This window comes from Zosterops lateralis (assembly GCF_965231275.1).
Source record: "Zosterops lateralis genome assembly, chromosome: 5".
In the NCBI taxonomy this organism is placed as follows: domain Eukaryota; kingdom Metazoa; phylum Chordata; class Aves; order Passeriformes; family Zosteropidae; genus Zosterops; species Zosterops lateralis.
Genome location: NC_139766.1, coordinates 44,220,600 through 44,245,480, shown reverse-complemented (window position 1 = coordinate 44,245,480; position 24,881 = coordinate 44,220,600). Strand labels below are relative to the sequence as shown.

The following is a 24,881-nucleotide window of genomic DNA, read 5'->3' as shown; positions in this document are numbered from 1 at the left end:
GTGGGCAGAACCTGATGCACAGGAAGCTCTACCTGAATATGAGGAAGAGCTTGGTTATTGTGCAGGTGACCACACACTGGAGTGGATGGTGCAGAGAGGTTGTGGAGTCTCTCACTGGAGTTATTCAAGAACTGTCTGGACACAATTCTGTACCATGTGCTGTGGGATGGCCCTGCTTGAGCAGGGAGGTTGGACCAGATGACCCACTGTGGTCTGTTCCAATCTGACCCATTGTCTGATCCAGCTATCATGTAGTCCTACATGCTAGGAAAAAAAAAAAAAAAAAGTAATTCTATCAGAACTGTTAAAGCAGATTAGAGTAAAAGGCTGTGACACAAGATAGACAAAGGCATTTCTTATTTAATTCACCAGTTATAAACCAAATTTCTGAGATAAGAAAAGGTAGCTGGGGTCAGATTGGGGTAGAAAACATACCTCATGAAAGCAACACAAGATACAAACACTGGTGTATTTTACCATTTTAGTGGGAAAAACTACAGCTCAGCCTTATTTCTGCGAGGTTGCTCTGAAAGAACAAGGATCAATACATATTTTATGAAGAAAGCATATCCACAGTCCCAATTCGTATCTTATATGTTCAGCTGTGAATGTTATATCAGATTTTTGCAGTATCCACTGAGCAATACTGTCTCTATTCGGAATGCTGTACTTCCAAAGATGAACTCCAAATTATGCACTTTCTTCTGGAGCTAGTCAATGAACACGTTAAATGCCTTTGCATCAATATCTGATAAGGAAAATCCTTTGATATGCACTTCTCTACTTCTAATAAAAGCAAGAAATACAAAGAGAAACATACAGGCAGCATTTACCAGACTTGCTGAAATCTACTAATATTCTGGTTTGTCTGTATTTTGAGCATCTTCATCAGTAGAAAGACATAAGTAAAACAAGGTCACATACTATCAGAACAGAGCAGAACATATTCCCTTCTCCAGTGCCTAATTTAAAAAAGAAATTAAAAAAGAAATCCAAACCAATTGCAGTCTCCACATGGTATTAAAAAAACAGTAAATGCCTTCTCATTAACCTCACATTTCCAGAACACTGCCTAGCACACATTGGTTCCTAAGTGTTATGTTCCCTGTGTCACAGAGAAGCTTTATGGCACTAGATTTAAAATCTGACCTTGCAGAACAACAAGGCACTTGCTGACAAACAGCATGAGTGAGTGCCAGGTTTGGAGGAAGATGATATCCCAGCCTGTCTAAAAGAATCTGGCCCTTGCCCAAGCAGACTCTTAGCAGGCTCCACCGGAGAAATGGAAATGGTTGCAATTATTGTTATTGATTTAATGCCCTTAAAATGGCTGTCTGAGAATCTTATTTCAGTAACTGATTAAGCAGTATGATTCAGCAGCAGGGCATCTGCTAACAACCTACAGAAACATAGATTTCTTTCCTCAAACTATTTCTGGGACCAGGAAAGTAAGTTTTTGTATTTGGATGACCAGAGGTAGATAAGAATGTAAGGTGGTCTACAATATTTATGTCAGGCAGGCATTCAAACTTTCTTTCCAATTCTATAAAGTCATCAACTCTAATATTCCTGCTCTACAAAAGTTTCCTAGCAGGAAAGGTTATGTGACTACATGCAGTAAAGAGAGCCATGTTCAATGTAGTAAAGCACTGACCACATATACAAATGTAACAAATAAATTATGTACCTGAAATACCAAATAAAAGACATACTGATGCAGACAAATATGAAGAATCTTAAAATTAGAAATGGGGATCATAATCTGAGTGGCTGAAAAACACGCTATAGATTCTTTTCAGTGAGTTATGTCATTTAAGATGCTGCTACTGCTCTGCCACAGGACATTTTCAGCGGAGCTTCACCAAAATCAGTTGTCCTTCCCTCACCCATTCCAGAAAAAAATACTTAAATCAGCTTTATCTCACCAGTTTCCTCTAACATATATGGTGTTGCTGGCACTGAATTAAGAATGACAGATGTGAACTGTCTGAAGGACAGCAGATCTTGCACCTTTCCAGCAGAGACGGATAATAAGGACCAGTTAACATCTTACACCACTTCAAAGCAAACACCTACCCATAAACTTGAAGCTGTACACTTCAGTAAAAGCAAGGCATGCTCTACTGCTAGCATTATGGATCCAAACTTGACTACTGTCAGGAGTGTCATCAACCCACCAGCTCACCACAGTTGGCATCATTTCTCATGCCTATGTGGAAAGAGGTATGCAGAGCTAAGACAGATTCTTTCCAACAATGAGCCAGTCACACAAGAGCAGCTGCAAAGAGGAACAGCCCCCCACATCACTGCCTTGATCCACCTTTTCTGTAGGCTAATCTATGTTCCTGATTTTTCAAGACTCCTGTAGGTGAACAGCAGTCCCTATCTTTCCCAGACAGTGCTAAACAGCATCAGCTGTACTGATCAAACATCGACTGCACCACTCCCCATCCAAACCTGGTGCCTGCCCTCACTACCACACCAGGTGTATCAAGTTTTACAAAGGTCTTTTGCCATGCCACACAGCTGCCTTGTGGATATTGAAGACCAGCATATTTTGGAAGCAAGCAGATAGTCGTTCAGGTCCTAGTGAAGTACTGATATTCAGGAGGGGAAATTTGCTAGATTGCTGGTAATAGGTGGAAATCCAAGGCAGCTGAGATGGTACCATCTGTGAGACAAAATAGTTTGTCTACTTAAGTGCCACAAGAACCCACAACACTACAGGCAAGGGAAAAGTCAAATCTTGTTGACAACAGAGAACATAGCTATGGATCCACTGAACACATACAAAGAACATTGTTGCGTTGATTGTTTATTTTCTAACCTGGAAAAGCTGTTAAAAAACAAAATTCATAAAATAACTGATTTAATACAAATTTTGAGGCCATTATCCAGATAATTCAGAATGTTATCTCTACTATGTAAGAGTGATGTGTGGACCAGTCCAGCTGCAAACAGTTGCATTTCACTCCAACTGTTTCTACTGATAGAATGCCAAATTGGCTGACTTTCTGAATAATACATTGGTTGTTGATAGCAACAGCACTATCAAAAACAGGGCATTTATATTTGTTCTTACTGGAAAACCTGCCTGATTAGGTGATGTCCTATGACATGGCTTGGAGCCAGCAAAATGGACCTTACAGTAACTTTCTCACTGGAGCAGCACAAAAAGGCTTTTAGTAACTGTAAGGCTCTCTCACTAAATAGCTCAATTTTTCAAAAAAATCTAGTTCTCCACTGAGGAAAACAGAGTATAGTACAGGCAATATAAAGTTCAAGTTGTCCCTCACAGCCCTCACATCAGTATGTATTTTAATTTTTCTTATTATCTACATATGGGCTTCCATGTTCTCTCTAACAAATGGTACCATCCTGTCCAAAGCTCAGAAGTCACATTTCAGTCACCAAGGCATAGGAGTTAACTACTTGCTCAGTTGAAGCAACAATTATGTATGAAGTATAAAATGTTACAAAAAATACAGGTGTACTTTTTAAGGTATTTATTTACGTCTCCATTCCAATCATCTCAACACCTGGAAAATATGTAGCACACCAGTTTTCTTTCTTCAATAATCCTGGAAAGAAACTAGGCTTTAAGAAAGGCTTTCATTTCACAGATTTTCATCAAAGCCTAGCAAGAACGTATTTTCTACTTGTAAGAGTGCAGGGTTTATGTACTGAAATCCACTCCAACAGAGCTCACAGCCATTCTCAAAGGTATTGAAGTCAACATGGAGTAATGGCACCAATGAGGTCTACAGATCTGCAGTTACTCCTCAGACATTAGTGAGATCAAGTATATGTTTCCAAGATATCCCATTATCATGGGTGGGCATTGACTTAAGAGCCCCAAGCTCTTTTAGGCATTTCATTTAGGTGCATTTTTTCAATATGTTAAACAACTACTTTGACATCAAAAATACCAACTGTTTCAGGAACATGGCTGTTCTCAGCAGCAGCTCCTGCAGTCAGTGTTCACTTCTCTGTTGAAGAACTGACCATTTTAACAATACTGATCAGTGTAAATTTATTGTGATTCTTCTTGGAACTTCTGGCCCAAAGCCACTTTTCACAGACTGCACAGTTAGTCTTGCATTCCTTGATTTTTGAGTCTCAGGGGTGGGGGGAGAGAGCAAGGAAAGTCTGCTGCACATCTGGCTTGGAGTTGAAACAGAGTCTCTCACAGACAGCAACATCTGCCACTCCCAGCTCTAGGACTCACACACACAAAAAAAAAAAAAAAAAAAAAAAAAAAATTAAATCAACAGACTTGGCCCTATTTTATTAAAGTACTTGTTACAAGTGGAAAGGAGGTAGCAACCTAAAAGTCCGATCCCAAGCCCATTCAGCCCCAGGTGACAAATTTACAAGACAGAAAATATTCCAGAGACTTTTTCTGATGAGTCCTAAGTCCTAACATCTGGAAAATGTTTAGCTCATGATAGCAGGACAGCAGGCTGGGCATTACTAGGTCTTTCTGTCACTATGAAGGAATAGATTGGATGATGAGTTGCTCCATCATATATATATATAAACCCCAGCATGGAAATACTAAGCAACTCAGATGCAGGCACCATCCATCAGTGACAAATGGTTGACTTACACATTACCAACCTCAAAAAAGCATGAGATTTCTATGAGCTTGCATAGAAATTCTCTTAGTTAAGCAACAGAGAAAAATGGAAGAAAGCTCCACCAGACTTTCTAGTAGGACTTTTTTAAAATACAAAAAAATCAACTTCAGAAGTTTGACAGCACTTTTAACAGATATTTTCGAAAAATCATTTAGTTGGTCTTTCTCCTTTGTACTTGTGTGCATACAGCTCCAGTGGAAACTGAAGTATGAGTTGAACTTTTTGTATATAGAGATATATGAGGACTAAAACTCTAGATCACTGAATTAGATAGAATTGCATCAAAGCAGTCATATATTAAGTTTAAAATAGGTTGAGGACTAGCAGCTAAGAGAAAACAAGAGCTCAGCAAGCACCCAGAATGCTTATTCTGCACAAGATTTATTTTGCTTTTAAAGCACACTTCCTGACACATTAAAATAAGCTATTTAAAGGGACTTCTGGAAAGAACAGGAGTGTAGAGATACATGTATACACTCTGCCTGAGGCATAGGCTCTGCCTCCCACACCCAACCTGCTTATCCCTGCATCCAACCAGATCTCCTGGCGTACCTGCACACACCAGCATCACTAATCTGCTTCAGTCAGAATGAGCCTGGTTAGCTTACAAGTTTAAACTCTCAGCTAAGCAGATTCATTTTGCCTGAAATAGATTAGGAAGCACTCACAAGAGCAGTTCCACAGACAGATTAGAGGTGAACAATCTTCTTGAACAATCTTCTTCAGGGGCACAGGGCAGGCAGCATGCAGCCACAACCTGCAGTTGGCCCAGCTGAACCAGAACTCAATGCCCACTATGGCCGAGTCACATTCACCTGGGAAAGTGGCAAGAGCTCACTTCAGATTCATGCTCTGTTCTGTTCCATAATTTCCTCATGTTGATAAGACCCAACAAATGTCAGTCAAGGATTTCAATCATAGTCTTAGAAAGTAGCTGGCATATACAGCCTACAAAGTTGTAGACATTAACACGCATCTCAGAAATTCTATGTACCTTACTAGTGATACATAGAAATGAACTGCTAACACTTCCCTTATTTAATCAGAGGATAGGCTGTATATGCAATTAAAACATTTAATATTTTCTAAGCAACAAAATTATATTTTTGTTATTTTCTTCATGATAAACATAAGAGGAAAGGAGTACTGGTCAACTGGAATTGCCAGAAAGATCCTATCTCACTATTGTAATTCATGGTCTTCCTGCTTCTTTAGCAATCACTTTCATAAGTGATCATCCTGAGAAAGCTCATGAAGACAGATAATTTGAAAGGAGAAGGATAAAAAAAAAAGCTCATGTCTATATGCAGATGGCAAATTTACCACAGAACTTACTACTTGGACAGAGTGCTTTGCTCCCAACTTTGCTCTCAATTCTTAAAAGTGGTTTTGCTGTTGTTGTTCTTTTAAGTTGTTCCAATAACCTCAGCAATGTAACAAAATATAAGACAAATCTGCAAATACACTGAAAGCATAAGAAAAGGTATCACCAATCCCATCATCAGTGGGTTCAACAAAATGTGCTGTGCAAGGCAAAATACATTCCACAACTGAAACTATAAAAAAGGGTCCTTCTAAAGGTGAATGTTGTAATGGCTTTTCTACCACTACATTGCATTCACATGTGCCTGCTTCTGTTCTGCTGCCGCTTTTTGTTACTCATGTCTCCAAGAAGGTCAAAAAGGTTTTTTTGAGTGAAAAATTTTTGTTCTAGCATTTTTTATCTACAAGAAGAAAGTAAAGCAATCAGGGAGAGCCTGAGATGCAGACATGTAGACAGGAGAGCTCCACTATTCAGGTTGATGACAGAACTTAGAGCATGCTTCAAGGAATGGAACGTCATCAAGAACGTTCCTACCTTTTTGGTTTGTTTGGGTTCTTTGGTGTTTATTTTTTCATTTGTTTCCTTGGACTTGCTTTGTGTTTGTTCTTTTTTAGCAGATAATAGATGTATGGAAGAGATAAGAAGGTGGAAGAATTAGTAATTTTTATCTATAAAATACAATACTATTGTTCAGGAGTACGTGCTGCTCTTATCATATCCTCATAAGTAGGCATAAAAAGATCACAGCTGAACACAGTTATAGACTTTTAATATTTGCAGATGTGGTAATAAAGTAGAAGAAATTAAATGCAAACTGAATCTATTCTATTCTGGTAGCAGCAGTGCCATACACCATTTCAAGAGTGACTTGGAATCATCCAACCCTTGACACAATACCCTCAAAAATCAACACTTGCAGATAATGTGTTAATTTGTATTTTATAAAATACTTATTAAATTTACAAGATGCAACGAGAGTCCAAAATACCTGGACAGGAGTTTCTTGGTTTTGAAAAGCATCTGCAGCTGGATTTGAGCATTCAATTATTTGGTTCTGCAGTGACCACATGCTCAGTGACTTCAGCAGTAATGAACAACAGCAGCAATAGTGAAAGATGATAACTAAAAGCTCCATTGATGTAAAAGCTCCATCTTATCTCCTAAAAGAAAACCCAAAGAAAGAATGACACATCTTTCCAAGTGCTAACATATCCAAAAAAAGGCTGTAGGAAATTATTCTATTCCTCCTTCTTCACATATTACCTCTATCCTTTTCACTATTCTTTCCCCATGCTGAAATGCTCAGTGCTGCTCCGCCTCAGTGCATTTCCGAAAGTCTGTTCAAGTCTTTTGGATCTGCAGAAGTAAAACAACCCCAGACTTTATTTTTTAATGCACATTATCACCTCCAAATTAGTTATCAGTAACTTTCATACCCAGTACAAAAAGATGAAATCCAAAAGCAGGGGCTTTTGTTTGACCTTGACAGGCAAAGTCCTTTCTCCAAGTACATTTGACAAATATCAACCAGGACCTCTCAATCTCAACACGTGTGTCCCTTTCCAGAAGGAATGAGACAAGTGGCTCTGGTACAGTGGAGTCCACCATTTATACTGTCTAAAGATCAGTATTTGCTCAACAGAATTCACAAATCTCAGACCAAGAACAGAAGATATACATTTAGCTGCTTGCAATGGGATTGATTTGCTGCTTATTAGGTCACCCACTACTGTTTTAAAAAATCAGAAGCAGCAACACGGGAAAGTGGGAGTAGATGAGATCACAGAAAAATTGTGTTTTGAAAAGAAATTGCAAGGTGAAGTTAGAAGCTATGTATCACAACAGAGAATATTTCAAGTACATGTGGCAGTGTAAAACTAGAAGTGAACTAAGCATAAAGGGATAGGAAGGGGAAAAACGTGAAGCACAGAATAAATTATACAGTGTAAGGTCTTAGAGGAATTATAGATAATTCATTACTAGATAGAGAGTAAACAGGATCAGATCTGTTCAGTGTCTGTAGGCAAAAAAAAGTGCATTATTGATTTATTGTATTATGCAAGGCTTGGAGAAAGACGACATCTCAGGAGTAAGTGTTCCAGCATATCAATTTTTATATTTAGTAACAGCTGAAACAAGCAGAAATGGACACTTCATAACATTAGTACTTGGTTGTTTATTTTATACTTCAAGATAAATTGGCTTTGTGCATCAAGAAGAGGAAAACTGTCATAAAGGCCAAGAACTCAATTCCTTAATTTAATAATATTTAAAGCTTCTCTAACAATAGAGATGGAGTCCAACCAGCATTGTCCTTGCAGCATACCATCAATATTGTTAGGACAAGAAATACATAAAGGAAACTAACAAGCAAGATGCTAAACCAGTCAGCCAGTGAAGTTCACTAACCAGACTAATGTCAAAAGTAGCTGAAACGTTTATAAGGAAGTATTTTCAAAAAGCATTCATCTCTCTAAACCCCTTTTATTTGACATACCCAACACAGGCTGGTGTAAATCTGTATATGATCCTGAAATGTACAGGTTGCTGAAGGCCAACTCAAGTTTCCCATCATGTGAAAGCTGTAGAAGTCTGTCTACCTTTGCATAGGACCCTTTGCCAAATTATTTAGAGCTGAGATGACTGATCAGCAACAGGATCCAAGAAGAGTTATTGATGAAATAAATCAGTAAAAGCAAATTGAAATGTAGAAGATTATAAACAATAGGCATTCTCATTGTGACGAGTAGAGGCAAAAAACATTATCTTGGCACAACAATTAATTTTATAGAATTAAAAAAACAGAAATTACCAAAATAATGTATTTTTTTATTCTGAGAAAATGCAAAGACTGTACTGCAATCCTTGCATGAAAATGAAATAAAATGTTCTATTAGTGACTGATTTTGCCTGATACCAGAAGCTGTTTGTCAGTCAATACAATCACTAATATAAGCCAAATAAAGAGACAATGTCTTCACACATTAACAGTACTTGCCTATATTAATAGTCATAGAAAGTTTTAAATATGGAAACTCCTGGTTGCAGGAATGTCAATCCAGCCATTGTGATATTTGGCCTGTGAAGATACAATAACTACTGTATACTTACATATTTAAAAAGTAGTCTAAATTTATACAGCAGTATTATCTGCCTTCCTCAGCATCAAGGATATCTTAACTGGCCATCTGAGAACTTGTTTGTTAAAATCAGAAGTGTAACTGCATTCAAACAGCATGAGTAAATGTACAAAATCTGGAGGTTTGTGAATAGAAGTGGCTGAATAAAGTCCAAAAATACCAGTGTGTCCTTACTGTTCCCTCCTCAAAAAACTATGCCAACTACAAGTGAAGTTCGACACCATCTGTCACCTAATTACACCTTATATAATATATGTCATCAGGACATTTACCATAGCCATCCCTCTGCAAGTGATGGCACAAGATTTCGCTTGTCAGCTACTGACATTTTCCTGCTCACAGAACCAGTCACCATCACCAGTAAAGCTACATGTACTGATACAAGACCTTTTCAGACTATGGCTAAAATAAACTGGTAACAGGCCAAGGAATTACCTTTATTTCTCAGCTCTTTCCACAAGCAGGTACTGGTAGTATCCACTATTTTCCATAATTCCTACACTTAGAATTTCAGTACTGAGAATCAAAGGTCAGCAACACACATTGGAATAGCATCCATTTCACTGAGTATGTGGAAATCTAGTACACAAAGGAAATTTTGGTAGTGTGACTCCTATGTGAGAAGATGAGAAGATGTTTAAGAATTTGTTCCTTAAGTTACAAGAATCTGATGCCACTGGAGTTTAGCACTTCTGTAACTCACTATTCCACAAACAGTCACTCTGTGCACTAGTTGTAATGCATCAACTAAGGTCCAAGATTTATCTTCCTGTGCTTACAGCACTCAAACCTCTTGCTATAAAATTAGCTAATATCTCTAATATATTAATACACATTTTTACACATTTTCTCTCTCAGAACAAGGTTCATGGCTGGTTTTCCCTTGGTGGTAGTGGGGACGTTGTTTTGTTTGCAGATTTTTTTAGATGCCATGGGATCGTAACAGATCTGAAACATTCCATAATCCAAGTGATTTTTGCTAGTTCTGTGATGTCACCGAGTCAATCCAACAGCTCAGAATCATTAAATGTACTTTCCAATAAAACTCACTGTACTTCTTTACCTACACTTTTCCACAGATAGAAGGCTGCTATTTTACTTCAGTCACAAAATTAAAGCTCCACAAGAAACTTGAAAGTGGAGTACTACTGGGGGTAGAAGAATAATTAATGTAACCACACTAGCAATACAGAACAGTGATAAGATTCATGTCATGAGCTGCATGAAACACATTTGAGGAAGACTTTGACACTGAAACACATAAAAATTCATTATGTTCTTCATAAATAAAGACGTCTCTTCTGTAAGTTTGTCCCCAGTGGAAGGTAAGGTCACCAAACGGCCAGAAACATCTCAGTCTGGAAAATATTAACTCCACATTTCTAGTAAGAATCAACCTGGAAGGTGGTATTTTTTGTCTCCACAGAGTAATAATTATCCTTTCATGAAGTATTATTATTCTCTCTTGGAACTCAATGTGTTTAGAAATTCCACGAACTACAGCACATACACGTTAACTCCTCATTCTTCTGATGGAAGAAGTGCCAAATGAGCAAAATTATAACCAAGATATACAAAGTACTTAAAAATCAACCTATGTATAGGCTTCAGTGCATCCATCTGATCCTAAGAAATTTTTTAGGAGAAATTTAAAAGGCACTGTGTATGTACACATAAACAAGGTTAAAAAAATCTTGGTTGCAATGAAACGAAGAACTCCTCAGACCAATAAAGCTTGCAAAACTTAACCAGTTTGTAACTGGCTGTTGTTGCTGCTTTCTTGAGCTCTCAAACAAAAACTGGCACCAAATCGACTGCAAGTAAATATATAGACACACATAGATAATTAAAATTATTAGATAAATAAAACTGAGCATCAAACAAGCATAAGCAGCAGTCAGAATTTATCTATATTATTCACCTGAATTAGGCTAAGTGGTTTGCCAGCTCATGTTTTGTTTCAAATTCAGTTGGCTCATCACACTGCAATGCTCTGCACTAACTTAACAATGCTCATGATCTGCACATTTTAACATCTTGAATTGCTCATGATATGCAGGGAATCTTTTTAAGTAGGAAAAAAAAAATAATGACCAATCCTCCATCAGTAAATTACAACTAAAAATTAGGGGGGGTTTATACCTTTAAGATAAATAAATTACAGAACTCCTTTCCCAGCTCCTGCACTTATCCTTCAATCCACGTTGTCTAGCTGTTTCCTTTCTTCCTCAATTTATGCCACTTAACCAAAACCTAACTAAGAAAAATATTTTGTTGTCACTGCAGATACTGTGAGAAATAGCTGTAGCTATGTGGGTGGAAAGCAGATGGAAAATGCCTCGGTATACATTAGTTATGACATGTTCAGGAAGTCTCTTCTACTCTCCATCCTGAATTGTGAGTATGGGCATAGGCATTTAGAGGAAGGAAAGGTGTAATCTGCATCCTCTGGGGACACTGGGGGCAGGGAGAGGCACAAACTGACTATTACTGACAACTGTGCATCTGGGAGGCAGCACAGTAGGAAATGGAAATCAAACAATGGAAGTGACCAGGCAAGCAGATGGAGCCAAAAAGCTTGGGGGAAAAAAAATAATCAAGTGACAGCTGCATTAGTTGGCACACAGTTCCCAACGGTTGGCAAAGACACTGCACATGTACTTGTGAAGATGTGGCACAAAAGAAACTGAAGCAATAAGGTCCAAGAGGCTACAGAGACCATTTTGTTGAATGTGTTAAAAAGGTGGGAAACAGATGTGATTTTTATCCCAAGTCCAGATGAGAGAATTTTAGCAAGTCACTATCTTCCTTGTGCCTTATTTCTCCAGTTACATGAAATGGGGATCACCTTTTTAAGGTACTTGGAATACCCCTACAAATGTTTTGCCATCTTGCAGTCACCTGACACTTTTCTCTGTGCTTTTCTCACAAAGAAAATACTATGTGGAGAAAATGTGACCTAGCGGGAAAACTGCTGAATACATTCTGACAAGATTTGGTTCCAATGCTCTGATTTGCCAGGGGCCTGAAAAAAACCTTCATCCTTTTCACTTTCAGAGTCTGTTTCCCCATTTATAAAGTGATGATTATTCCATATGCTTCCCTGAAAAAGGGCTTTGAATAGTGAAAGGTAAAGAATAAAAAAAATTCATTACTTTGTCAGCCCAGCTTCTTCCTGCACATTCATTACAACAGCCTCACACTCCAATTTTTGCCCTCACAGTCCATCAACATGCCCAGAGAATGTAAATAAGGTGTATTTATACGTGTTTTCTAGGTTGCTCGATGCAATGGTATGTATGTACATTTCACAGTGAACTGCTTTATCTTAGCAACACACAGGTGAAAGAGTGATTCTGTCAGAGGCCTGTCCAGCAAGGTGAACTACACTGAACTTAAACTGTGATAGCAAATTCCTGTGAAAACCAGACTTGTATCTGTAGCAATGTAGTGTAGCTATGCTTTAAACTCTGACTATTTAAATTTAGTTTTTTGGAGCATTACATCTCTTCCTTCTTCTTTTCACTTTTTGTAGTCATCAACAGTTGAATGTGCTGGTTATATATTTGTTTTTCCACTAGCATTTTCCCATCCCAGGAAGGCCTGATGACCAGGCTGACAACTATCAATGAACCAAAAGCAAAGCAAAGCAAAAAAAAACCCAAAAAGACAAAAAAAAAAAAAAAAAAAAAAAAAAAAAAAAAAAAAAAAAAAAAAACCCCACACGTCATAAGGTCTGTATGTCAGGCTCAGTTGCATGAGAAATGAAGAAAGACACAGATTTTTGCCCTGTGCATTATCAGGGCAAAATCTGATGAGGGAGATTTAAAGCAGCCATTTCTTTCTCCTCTCTACAGCATTCTAAGACAACAAGACAGAATAACAGAAGAGATGATTACTCTAGGATATCAGCTCCTAGGGAAAGCTGTATTTTAGTCCTGCTTTTTCCATATAGTTGTTAATTTTTTGAGAGAAAAAATTTGAAAATAATGCAGAGAGTAGACTCTGGTGCTTGGGCATCTGTTCCCCAAACTCAAGGCAAAGTATACTTACTAAGCCTGCAAAATCATATTCCTTCTGCCTTTCTCTCCTCCTTCTTCTTTATCACACAGTGGCCTACACACCACAACAGAGACGGAAGATGCCCCTATCTAAAGAATTTCCCTGCACTTTTCTAGAAAAGAGAGAGATGAGCATTTCCACCCTTGCAGGAACAAGTAGGAACTAAACCCAGCCCTGAGTGCTTGAGCCTTTCTCTTTCCCACAAACAGTAGGCACTCTTACTACCACCATTAGGGAAAAACCAAATCAATCCTCTTCATTTAGGTTCCAATCATTAGGGAATAGCTCTGTGCTCTGCACTGTGAGCCAGCATACAACAGTGAGTCTGTAGTATGAGACACATTGTTTTACAGTAGCTGCTTTATGTTTCTAAAATAAGGAGATAGAAACGTGTGCACAGGGATGTTTTTCTCATGTGGGATCAAACATTTCGTAAGTATAAGAACAGAATGCCAGTGAGACAGCCACCCTCGTTGCTAGGTCCTTTGCTGAGAGCAACTGCAGGCTTGGGAGAAGGGGAAGAAGAGGCAGGGGGAAACTAAGACAAAGAGGCAGGCAGGTTCAAGAACTGCTGTAGATCTCTTAGAGATGCCCAGATTAAGCAAGCACTGAATTCTGCTGCTTTTCAGATGCTGAATGGCAGTACCTCGAGTCATAAAAAGAGCCTTAAAAACTAGTTTTAAAACAATAGCTGCAAGCACACATAGTGAGTCTGTGTGTAAAAGAGAAGGTTGTAACCTTTCATTAACTCAGATTCATCTGAACAGTTTTTAATATAATGAACTCTTACTGACTCACCCTGAAGGCTAAGATCTTACCATGCTTTTCGTCAAAGCAATTTTTTATTGTCAGCACTAAGTCACTGATAAAAATGAGAGATTTCAGATGTAAGTGCTGACACAACCCTAACTACAGAGTTCTGTACAGCATCCTGGCATAGCTGTAATTAAAAAGACAGCCTACATCAAGCAAAAAGCTTTACCACAAACCTTTTTAGTGGATCAATACAATATCATCAGTGACATCTCAATAGGGATGATAAAGGAAAAAGAAGCTTCTTACAGAATTAAGAACAATTATATGTATTTATTTAAAAAAGAACTTTTGAACTCTGTGGACAAAAAGTTGTTTAACTGACAGTCTAGTTCTAATATTAAGTACACAGAACATAACATACCAATATGTGAGATGTTTGTTTCTCTGTCTTGCACTACAGTGTAATTGCAAAGGTATTTAAGGTAACAGATACAGCACCAATAAAACTGGAATAAAAACAGTACTGAGGAAGCAATTGTTTAAAAGCTTCAGAACAGAAGCTTTAACAAAATATATAAGAAACAAAGTCTTGGCAATTACTTTACAAAAACAATGAGCAGACCACAGCATTCAGCTTATAAGGATGCAAGATATTTTCAGGCAACTGAAAGTGTTTCAAGAATGACCGGAACAGCTCACACTGCATGAGTTTTATTCTTGATGTGTCTCTGAACACCATCTCCCAAGGCTGAATGCCAACAAGTTCTATGTCACGGCACACAGTCACATAAAGTAGTCTCCTACTTAGAAAAACAAATATTCATAGGAATTTTCTTGGAGGGCCTTTCAAAGCAGCCAAGCCAAGCACACAAATTCTGTTTTACTCCAGTGATATTACTGCTCAAGAACCTGAAGGTCTCTTGCTGTGATGACATTTCCCTCTACATGGCTTATTGTTGTCTTGTGGAAGTTAGTGAGTAAAATGCAACCTTGGAGGAGGAAACTGGGGGGAGAGTTACTAAGATTTTATATCAAAAGTTATTAAAACTGACAATACTTAATTTGAACCCCAGAATCTCATATTCCTTAATACTAGTAACAGGGTTCTGTGCGCTGTAGCACTTGTAAAAGCATTTCTAAGAAAGCAATTGTACTCAAATCAGAACTTGCAGCCTATTGGGATGAAGAAAAACTCTACCATTCTGGTAAACTATCCCAATTACAACTTTTGGGAAATTTTATTTATTTCTGAAAATTTGATCTTTTTTTTCTAAATTTTGCTTTGATCAAGAGGACATGGCAATGGTTTCCCTGTCTCTTACATTGCTGTACTTCTGCTAATGACAATATTGATGCCAGTAACATCATTTTTCACCACAAAACATTACTGTTTGCTAGGCTGTTGTCATTCTTCCTGTTTTGCTAAATACAGGAAAAAATTATGTGCTGCTCTTAAGAAAAAAAAAAAAAAAAAAGGAAAATAAAGAAATCACTTTAGCTTGATAAAGACCCAGGAAAATTGAAATACTGCTATAGAATCTTTAAATAGTGAATAGATGACAATACAACAAGTGCTGGATTAGGGCTTTGTGGGCAGAACAGTCTGAATCAAAAGAATGAGCAGCACGATTTAGCTTTGAATGCTGAAATACTGTTACTGAACTTCAGTCTTGGGGTTACAGCATGGGTACAATCCTGTGCTGTACTATGCAGATGGTCAGATTAGATAACCATAGATAGTCACTAAAAAATCTGTATGTCCTTTTTCCCTTGGCTCAGTTCCTTGGCATAGCCTGTCATCTCCCACACACAGAAAGCTTTCTACCTCTTGGTTCTATGTTCTTACCACCATCTCCACATTCAAGGAAGGTGCTTTGCCCAACTATTCAGAAGTCTGATGCTATTTAAAAGCCCTTCTGACTACAGCAGGACTTGTTTTCTGAACATGTAACATAACACACCTTCAATCTCTCCCCCTTAGGCCTGCAAGATCCCTTCACTGTTAAGCTGCTGGCAGTGAGAAAAGCGCCCACCGGTCCTGAGAAGGACCAGGTTAAAACAAAAAAATGCTCCATAAATCATCATTCATTCATAAAAATCATAGGCCATCATACTTTGAAATTCAGTAAAGTGTTCTCTCTTCAGTTATAGTTACACTAACCTCTTAACACATAAAGCAGCCATAAGATGACACAACCAAATAAACTGCAAAAAAGACATATCTTGCCTAGTTGAAATATTTCACAACTTGTTCCTTGCTTTTCCTGTGCCATACACAAAACAGGGAAAGCAGGAAACAGGAATTTTCAGTCTTCAGCATCTGTACAACACAACATTTAAAGATGAAAATCTATTTACAAGAATAATTAACTTAAAATTTAGTAAAGATTTTGACCTAAAAAGACCTGTTTTTTTCTTTTTATTGGATATATCTAGATTGATATTTTCTTTTCATTCGACTAAAAGAATACTTTGATTTGTATTTTTGGAGGTTTTTTAAACATTGTTCTTAGCAGAAGTGTGAGAGTTACCAGGTTCCCTTTAGACACATTAGAACTAAAATGCAGAATTATGACCACAAATTATATTTATTAGAGAATGAAGCCTGACATTTAGATCCCATAATGAATTTCTAAAGATACCAATTTGGAGGGCAATATGAAACAAACAAGAAAACACAAATCCCAACTGTAACACTTGTTCATGAGTATAAATGCACACACATCACATGATATCTGCACAAGTAAAATTAAATTTGTGATGAGCAGCTGTACAAGATTCATACATACATAGATAATTAAAAAAAACCAGCTTACAGCAAAGTTTTCCGCCTTCTAATAAGACACCTGCCTATTTATAGTTCCTTATAACTTAATGCTTCTACCCTTAGTATCCAGTCTTCAGCATGCTGAAGTCTTCATTCAACTTCATGCAGTACTCCTTTTCTTTAATATTCCTTCTTCACTATTGGTACTTTTCCAGTTTAAGATGAGGGCTTTACATGCAAGAATACAGACATCTACGCTCTTATAAAATAAGCATGTGTGACAAATTTTGAAGTGCAAGGTATGTCATGGATACATTTTCATGGTCCCATTATTTTATTCTGGGCTTAATTCAAGTTATGTTTAGGTGAGACGCTAAACCAATCTGCCATTGCCACTGACCTAGGATTTATTCCTACTGAAATCACCTGGAGTGGAAGAGAGGAAGCTATTAATCAATCTGGTCAATTCCTCATTAAGAAATCAGATGCAGAAGCCCACAACTGATCTGGAAGGTCAGGCAGAGTGGGAAAACCAGTTTAGAAGATCATTATCTTTTGTCCATAGCTACACAGGGGTTCAAAAATAGCAACACTTTTTCACTATATTTTTGGAAGGACATCAGTAAATAAAAGCATAGGGTTTCTTCTATTGTGAATGCTTATTACCAATCAGTAACAGCTCTGGATCCCACAGAACCTGGTATGGTTATGCACAACAGCACATGCACACAAAAACCTAGTGCTATGTATTTCAGGAAAATCTTCCAGGAGACATCATTTTGTCAAGTATTTATCCGGGAAACATTTCCAAGAGTTCTGTTAAAACAGGTAAAAAGTAAAAAGCATCAATTTTTAGAAAATTGATATCATTCTCTCAAATCTTTTTGGTTTTGTTGTTTTGTTTGTTTTGGTTTGTTGTTGTTTTTTTTTTTTAATAAAGGCATCTAATTTATTGGAAGATTCCTTTTGCTGACACTATGGGAAACACTTTAAACATAAAATATTTTAAGTCTACAATATCATCTCACTAAATGGCGTGCACAGTTAAACCAATTTTGGCAAATGTTGAGACCCAATTACCAAAGTTAATTTTCAACAGTGAATGTATCCTTTAAGATAAAGCCAGTTTCCTTGTGATTTTAATATACCACTTTACTATAATGTTTACCTTGATGTTACACATGCTTGAAGTCTTATTTTCATAACAATTTCTTTAGAAAACAAATCTTGCTCAGGGCTGGTGTACTGCTACCACTACAAATACCTTCTGGCTGAATAATAAGACAGAAACACTCATTTTAAATCTGGCAAAGCGCTGGCTTTTGTTATTTAAGCACCAGGAGGTGCAGGACCTAACATAACACTTTTGCTGCACATAAGGACCAGCTGCCCCATCCGTCCCAGATGTGACTGTGGGGTGGGAGCTGGGAGACAACGCAGGGGACACAGTGGGTGGCCACAGGCAGGGACACTTTGGACTGTGTTACCCAAGGGTCACCAACACATGCCAGAGGCATTTTGATGAGTCTCCAGTTGAACTCAAACTGCTAAATACTTCAACACTTCTGATAGTACTATTCAATTAACTCTGTTACTCCTTCTGCTCCACTAGCGCAACAGTACCTGCAGAACATATTAATTCACTGCCATTTCAGAAACTTATCACCCCCCACAGAAAAGCCCATTTCTCTTCCCCGCCCTAGTTACAGTTTCACACAGTTGTATGCTTTCAAGTGCAAGTTTGCACATAAAACATTATTTTACAAAAAAGGCTTATTTGCCACCTTCTCTGAAAAATGCAATTCTTTTCAACTACTCTTGTCACTGACTCACACTGATTTTTCTCTTGAACTTCAGAACTCAATCCACTAGAGCTATTTATCATCATGTTTAGAATTCAAAACACAGCAGATCACATCAACTTTCCTGCAAATATTTCTATGATATACAACATTATGGTCACAAAATTTCCGTGTAGCATAAACTAACCTTGAAAAATATGTATAAAAATAAAAGCAAAATAAAAGCCATCTATTTAAGCCTATTTTTCTCATCAAGTAAACTTCTTTATATGGAAGTGATTTTTAATTATTCTCTCTTAAACTAATAGCTGTGTTTCCCACTGCCTGTTAAGGCAATTTAAAGCAAATAGCTGAAACACTCTGAGAATGTTGCCTTCACATGTACCTTTTTTAAAAGACAAATCACTGAACTCAAAAATCACTACGTGGATCCTGCAACCCAAGCTCACTGAAGTGCTACCCCTAACACCATCAACACCTTTGGATGATATTTCTCTTCAGGTTCAAAAAACAGTTTGGGCCCATTCTGCTACTCCAACACTCCAACAATGATCAGTTCTTTCAGACTGAAAAAACATCTTCTACTCTGGAGAAATAGGAATCTAGGTGCGTAGCGGATAGGAACTACATGTGTAAGATGGTGACACAGAAACCTATTTCTGCAAAGGGAGATATGCTCATTTCACAGTGTTAAAAAAAACAAACCAAACACAAAAAAACCATAAATATAAACCCAGATCAAACAGCCAAGAAGAATATGAATGTCAAGCCATACACAACAGGAGCAAGCATGGGAACAGTAGTATATTCTCCTTATAAATAAACAGATAAAATAAAATAAATTAGTGAATAAACTAAACAGCTCTCCAGTTTGGTTTAATTATAATCAGGTTCAACAGTTTCTAATCCAGCCACCTTGATTTACTCCAGGCCACTGAAATTACTGTATATAGGATGGGGTGAGAAATTGTTACATGTTTGACCCCAGTTATTCAACCTCCAGTTGTACACTGCACACTGATGTCCTTCAGCCAAAGCAAGTGTCATCCTCTATACTTTAGCCTACTGAAGTTATGTTTTGACTATCTTACTTCAAGGCCCCTGTGAAACTTTTCTACTTCTTGATGTAATATTTTCTCTATCAGTTTTCACTCCAAAATGGGCAAAACAATGAAAAGCCATTTAATACCTCAATGGGGTTTTTTTGAATTTAAATTTTCATGATTATATGATACGGCAAATAACGGTGAACTCAAAGGCGCATGTTTATTCTTTCACAACAATGGATAAAGCCTCAATGACATTTTTGAAAGTGAACAGAACTAGATACAAACTATCAATAATCACTGTGGCAGACATCATACTTCTACTACTCTCCAATTAACCTGCAGGGGAATGGTGTACTATGTATCTTAAAAGCCCTTAGAGTTTAACAACATTTCATCAGCCTAAAACAGATTGATTCAAAAGTAGATCCAATTAAGCTCCCCACTTTAATTCACTGGATCACAGCTCCTAATGGCTTTTTCTACAGTAAAATCCATATTCTGATATGGAATGGGTTTTGTTTAGTTCCGTTTGTTTTGTTTTCTAATTAGAGACAGATTTCTACCTCCAAAGCATAACATATTAACAGAAAAAAACTCCAACATATAATAGCAACCCATAAAGAACTGTTCTATACTCTCGTCTAGGCACAAACTTGGACTACGTTTAGCATGGTCCAAACTCTCAGCGAATGTATAAGGCATATGTGTTAATGTATTTTAAGTGGCCATCAGGAAAGGGGATAGGCTGACAAAGGAGATGTTACATCTTTGAGCATCTAGCAGTTTCAGAGCAACTCGAGGCTGCAATCAAAACATCCATTAGAGTACTCCACGTTTCAGAACAAGCAAGCAAGTGGTTGTCAGTGCATCCAGTAAATCACCTGATCCTATTACAAAATCAATTACTGCAGCACATTTCTATTGCTGCACAACCTGATAATGGCAAAATGATATTGGATAGCTACTCAAGGTCAAGAAAAACTGTCAAAAATATCTAAAATTTGTCTTTTTATCATGTAAATCCAAATTATACAGCATCCTTTCCATGGTATAGTTAAAATTAAAAATATAATTACCTTCTTCGGCTGATTGAGACATTCAATGGATAGTCTCTGCAACTGCTCTGATGTATGACTGCAAGATAGAAGATTGGAGCAGCAGGTCGAACAGCCCAGCCTCTTCATTAAAGAAGAAATAATGCTGCAGCCACAGCCACACATTGACTTGCTCATCAGACGAGTTTATTCTTAAAGAAATTAGAACCAGTACTGTCCCATAAACACTCAAAATTGACCAGCTGCCTCATTCTGCAGCTCCCTGGCTGAAATTAAGACTGCTAAACAGAAAGGGAAGAAAAAAAAAATAAAAAAGAAAAAGAAAGAAAAAAAAAAGAAAAAAAAGAATGATTCTCAAAAAAAAAGTCAGGAAGTAACACCTTGCATTTAAAAAACAGGCGCGTTTTTCCCTCTACTCCTCTTCGCAAAGTCAGCTGCTTCAAAGAGACAGACGGCTGTATGACAGAGGAGCAAACTCAGGGATGGCAATCTCTCAAAACTGCTTGCTGACTACTCCTTCGCTGGCTGTTGTCACTTGCAGTCTGTTTTGCCCTCCCCAGCAGTGCAGCCTATCCAGCCTGGGCTGTGGCCAGAGGAGGCTGTGCCAGCCCAGAGCCGTGTGCCCCACCCCGCACAGCCCCACACACTCGCCCACGGACACACCACAGCACACAGCAGGTGCCTGCCTGCCTGCCTGCCTGCACACCTTTGGGGCTGCCAACCTGCTGAAACGCCTCTGCTGGAAAAGGACCTGCCAGTTACACAGGGGAATGACTGCTACACGCTGATTGACTACCTGAAGCATCTGGGAAACTGGAAAAAAAGTCTTCTTGGAAAGCCAGAATGCATGAGAAAAATGCTATCCAGGTCTAGCAGATCCTGAAGTGAGAATGGCTGCTACAAAGCTACGAGAGTGAGAACAACATCAGGAAAAGCCAACACAAATTTGAACCCAGGAAGAAAGAAGCATGAAAGGATTTGTAGTAGAATGTCTGAAGGTACCACAACCAAATCTGAAAGCAAGTTAGAGGCAGATCGTGTAAGCAGCTTTAACAGTCTTCAAGGAGCTCTTTGCTCTGAGAAAAACAAAAAATGCAGAACTAATTCAAACGAGCAGTGAGACATAAACAGGTCTCCAAATCTTTAAAAATAAGTATCCTCTGCTCAAAATACAACATTGAATATGCTCCAAATTTAACACACAAAATAACTTACTACTAGAAACATTTTCTTGTTTACAAGAGATAATGATGCAGTAACTATACACTTTTGCCTTTTCTTAGGAAAAAAAAAAACAAATAATATTGTAAAAAGCTCATTTTAATTGGTTTAAGATGGTATGGTATGCAATACTATTTCCTCAAAGTAGAAGGTCTCACATTAACACAACTGCTTAACCTGATTACGGGATAATCTGACTTGAAATAACTGTCACTTACATTTATAGAGCTATCAGTGCTTGTTCAATAGCATCCTTTCTAGCAAAACGTTAAGAAAAATACAAGTGATGTGAAAGCAGCTGGAAAAAAACTTCTCCCTTTCACAACGCACTGAAACCTTAATTTCTCTCCTGGTCTCTCCCCTCCCCTTTATTCTCTCTCTCTTCCTCCCTCTCTTTCCTTGGTTTAAAGCTGAACTGAGTCCCTCCCTTCACCTTGCTCTGCCCTTTTTACATATATGTTCCTATTAAATCGATTTCCAGTAGTATCTATATACAAGCATGCACAACATTTTTAATGGTAAAAAAACCCCTTCCCTTTATCTGTAGATAAAGACTAGAGAAGCAAACAAGCAAAATAATGCAGTAACCTTTTACTCGCCTGCTGGAGGTACTGTCTGCTGCACAGAATTTTAAATCCTCATCTGCAGATGCAATTGAGCTGGCATTGCCAAGGACTTTGCTCTTCCCGTGCTGATTCTACATGGCTATTCATCGAAAGAGCACATTATATAGAACATTTAAAGTAATATCTGGTGAAATTACTTAAATGTCTTGAAAAGAACCAACTTCCAAAACAAGCAGCTATAGCTCTGACCAGCCACATTTCAGAGATATCTCAGACACATTATTGAAGAAAGTCTTATTGCTGATGCATGCTTGCCAGCAATGTGCAGGATGTGGAAGCAGAGAGCTAATGAAAAAAAAATTAATACACAGATTTAAAGTGCAAGGATCATGCTCCAATGCTCAACATTTCACGTGTCCTGCATACCGCAAAAATCTCTTTACAGAAGCATGTATTGTTTATAGGGCTAAAAAAATGTTGAAAGCAGACCCCACATCCCCTTGCTTCAAATCCTGGTCTCTCAGTAGACTACAGATCAGCTCTTTCACAAGGGGTCCCACTGTACCTGTATTTCTGATATATAGACCTGCCTTTTCCTTTGGTAGCTTTGTAGTTAAGGATTACACAGACATACTTCTTAACAAGAAACAGACTAAAGGAAAGCATCAATATCTGAGATAATGGTTTCAAGCCTAATAGGGTTAGGAAGTACAAGTGTACTTCACTATAATTTGTATTACTCTGTGTAGAGATGAAGCGCCAGCAGTGCAGCCTGCTATTTATTATTTATGAATCCTTCCCCTCCTAAAGTCAGCTTCCTTAATGTACTATTGATCCCCTGGTGCACGCAGACAAAGCTGGTGACTGACAGCATGGCTTCATAGAAGTATCTGCAACATAAATTAATTTTTTAAGAATATTGAAGTAATTTTACTGGGGGCGGGGGGAGTGTTCTATCTATGGACAGCAGAATTGAAGTTCTACTCACAGTGACATAGTTAATGGAAGAACGAACTTTTTTCCCCTCACCAAAAACATCCTACAGTGCCACTTAAAACATGAAGACAGATTAGCTTAAATTTTACATTGGTGTTACCACTATATTTTGTTTGTTTTATTTTTCTTGTGCCTCATCAACAAAACTTTCAATAAAACTTTATTCCCTATGTTTTACCTGAAATTAAAATTGTTTGCTATTAATCTTTTTCTTACATCCTTGTTTCTAGCTAAAGTAGTACATGTATCGTGTTCTCCATAATACTCATTGACAGGACAGAGTCATGAACACAACACCCTCAGAACTGTGGTTATCTTTCAGAATACTAGCAATTTTCATTATTATCTTAGCTCTTATGACTTCCACAAACTTGGTCAAGTCCAAACTTCAACACAGAGCGGGGTTGCTTATGGTTTTAAAGAAACATTTATCATGCTGACAAATCTTCCTTGCAATACTCTTCATCACAAGAGATGAAGAGAAACAGACTGTTTCTCAAAAAAAAAAAAAAAAAAAAAAAAAAAAAAAAAAAAAAAAAAAAAAAAAAAAAAACAAACCTGCAAAGGAGACATGATTTTATGCTAAGCTAAGGCCATGCTCTCCTGTATGCAAAATCTCAATAGGCAAGCAGCCAGACACACTCTTAAGCACTGATGAAATATTACTTGGACACAGAGTGCAAAAGACAATATACTATGAAAAGTGTAAGTACCAACTAAAAAAAAAAAGTGCAGAATAGATATAGAAACAATACATAAATTATGAAATATAGTTAGTGAACAAACAGTCAAAGAAATACCACTGAACTGGTGAAAAGTAGCCTGTGATTAGTAATAAACAATTAGGACAAAATCACTATACTCTATACAAGACACTGTGAAGTTTAAATGTCTAAACTTACTGCAAAGTTCTCAACACACCTGATATGCATTAAGATGCTCAAACTGAAAAAAGCCAACAGGTTTATTTGTTACATATTTAGAAAAAAGCAAGAGAATGCAAGAGAAGCTAAAATTTCAATGAGTTTAGTAGGATGGACAATACTTTTCACAACAGCCAAATGAGTTTTAAGGCAACTCTCCAAAAGATGGTTGGAAGCACCAGAGACCCTGGAGCTTGCCACACAACATGGCCAGCTCCTCTGTTCTGTCTGCTGAAAATTCCATTGGCTTGGAAAATAAATCCAACAGAAACAACAATCCCCTTTTCAATACCTGGCCAAGAAAAGAGTTGACTGTATGTTTCCTTCAAATGAATAGATCTTCTCAAAGTTATGCTCAAATTGTTGCTTAAAAAAATTAAAAAGCTGTTTTCAACACATACCTAGCTTTTAATACAGTCAGAATATATTTGTGCACAGCAAAAAATTAGCACAAGATTAGAATGTAGGCTTCTTGAAAGGGAGATGACAGCAATCTGAATGAAGTTTTACAAATCTAATTAAGATAATAGAAGTACTTGGAGCTCTGTAAACTCAACCTAAGCTATATTTTTCTTCATAA

General features: G+C 37.6%; 1 protein-coding gene across 6 annotated transcripts in view; it reads right to left on the bottom strand.

Moving 5' to 3' along the window:
- FBXW7 (F-box and WD repeat domain containing 7) overlaps positions 1-24,881 on the bottom strand; it is a 176,497-nt gene that overhangs the window by 112,001 nt on the left and 39,615 nt on the right. For 2 of the 6 annotated variants that reach the window (XM_083862055.1, XM_083862054.1), the window contains exon 1: positions 20,617-20,635. The exons of 3 other annotated variants lie outside the window; for them this stretch is intronic. The gene's annotated coding sequence lies outside the window, so the exon portion shown is untranslated. Of the gene's footprint in view, positions 1-20,616; positions 20,636-24,881 lie in introns of those variants that run through there. One more of the 6 variants, XM_083862050.1, reaches the window with a different exon arrangement.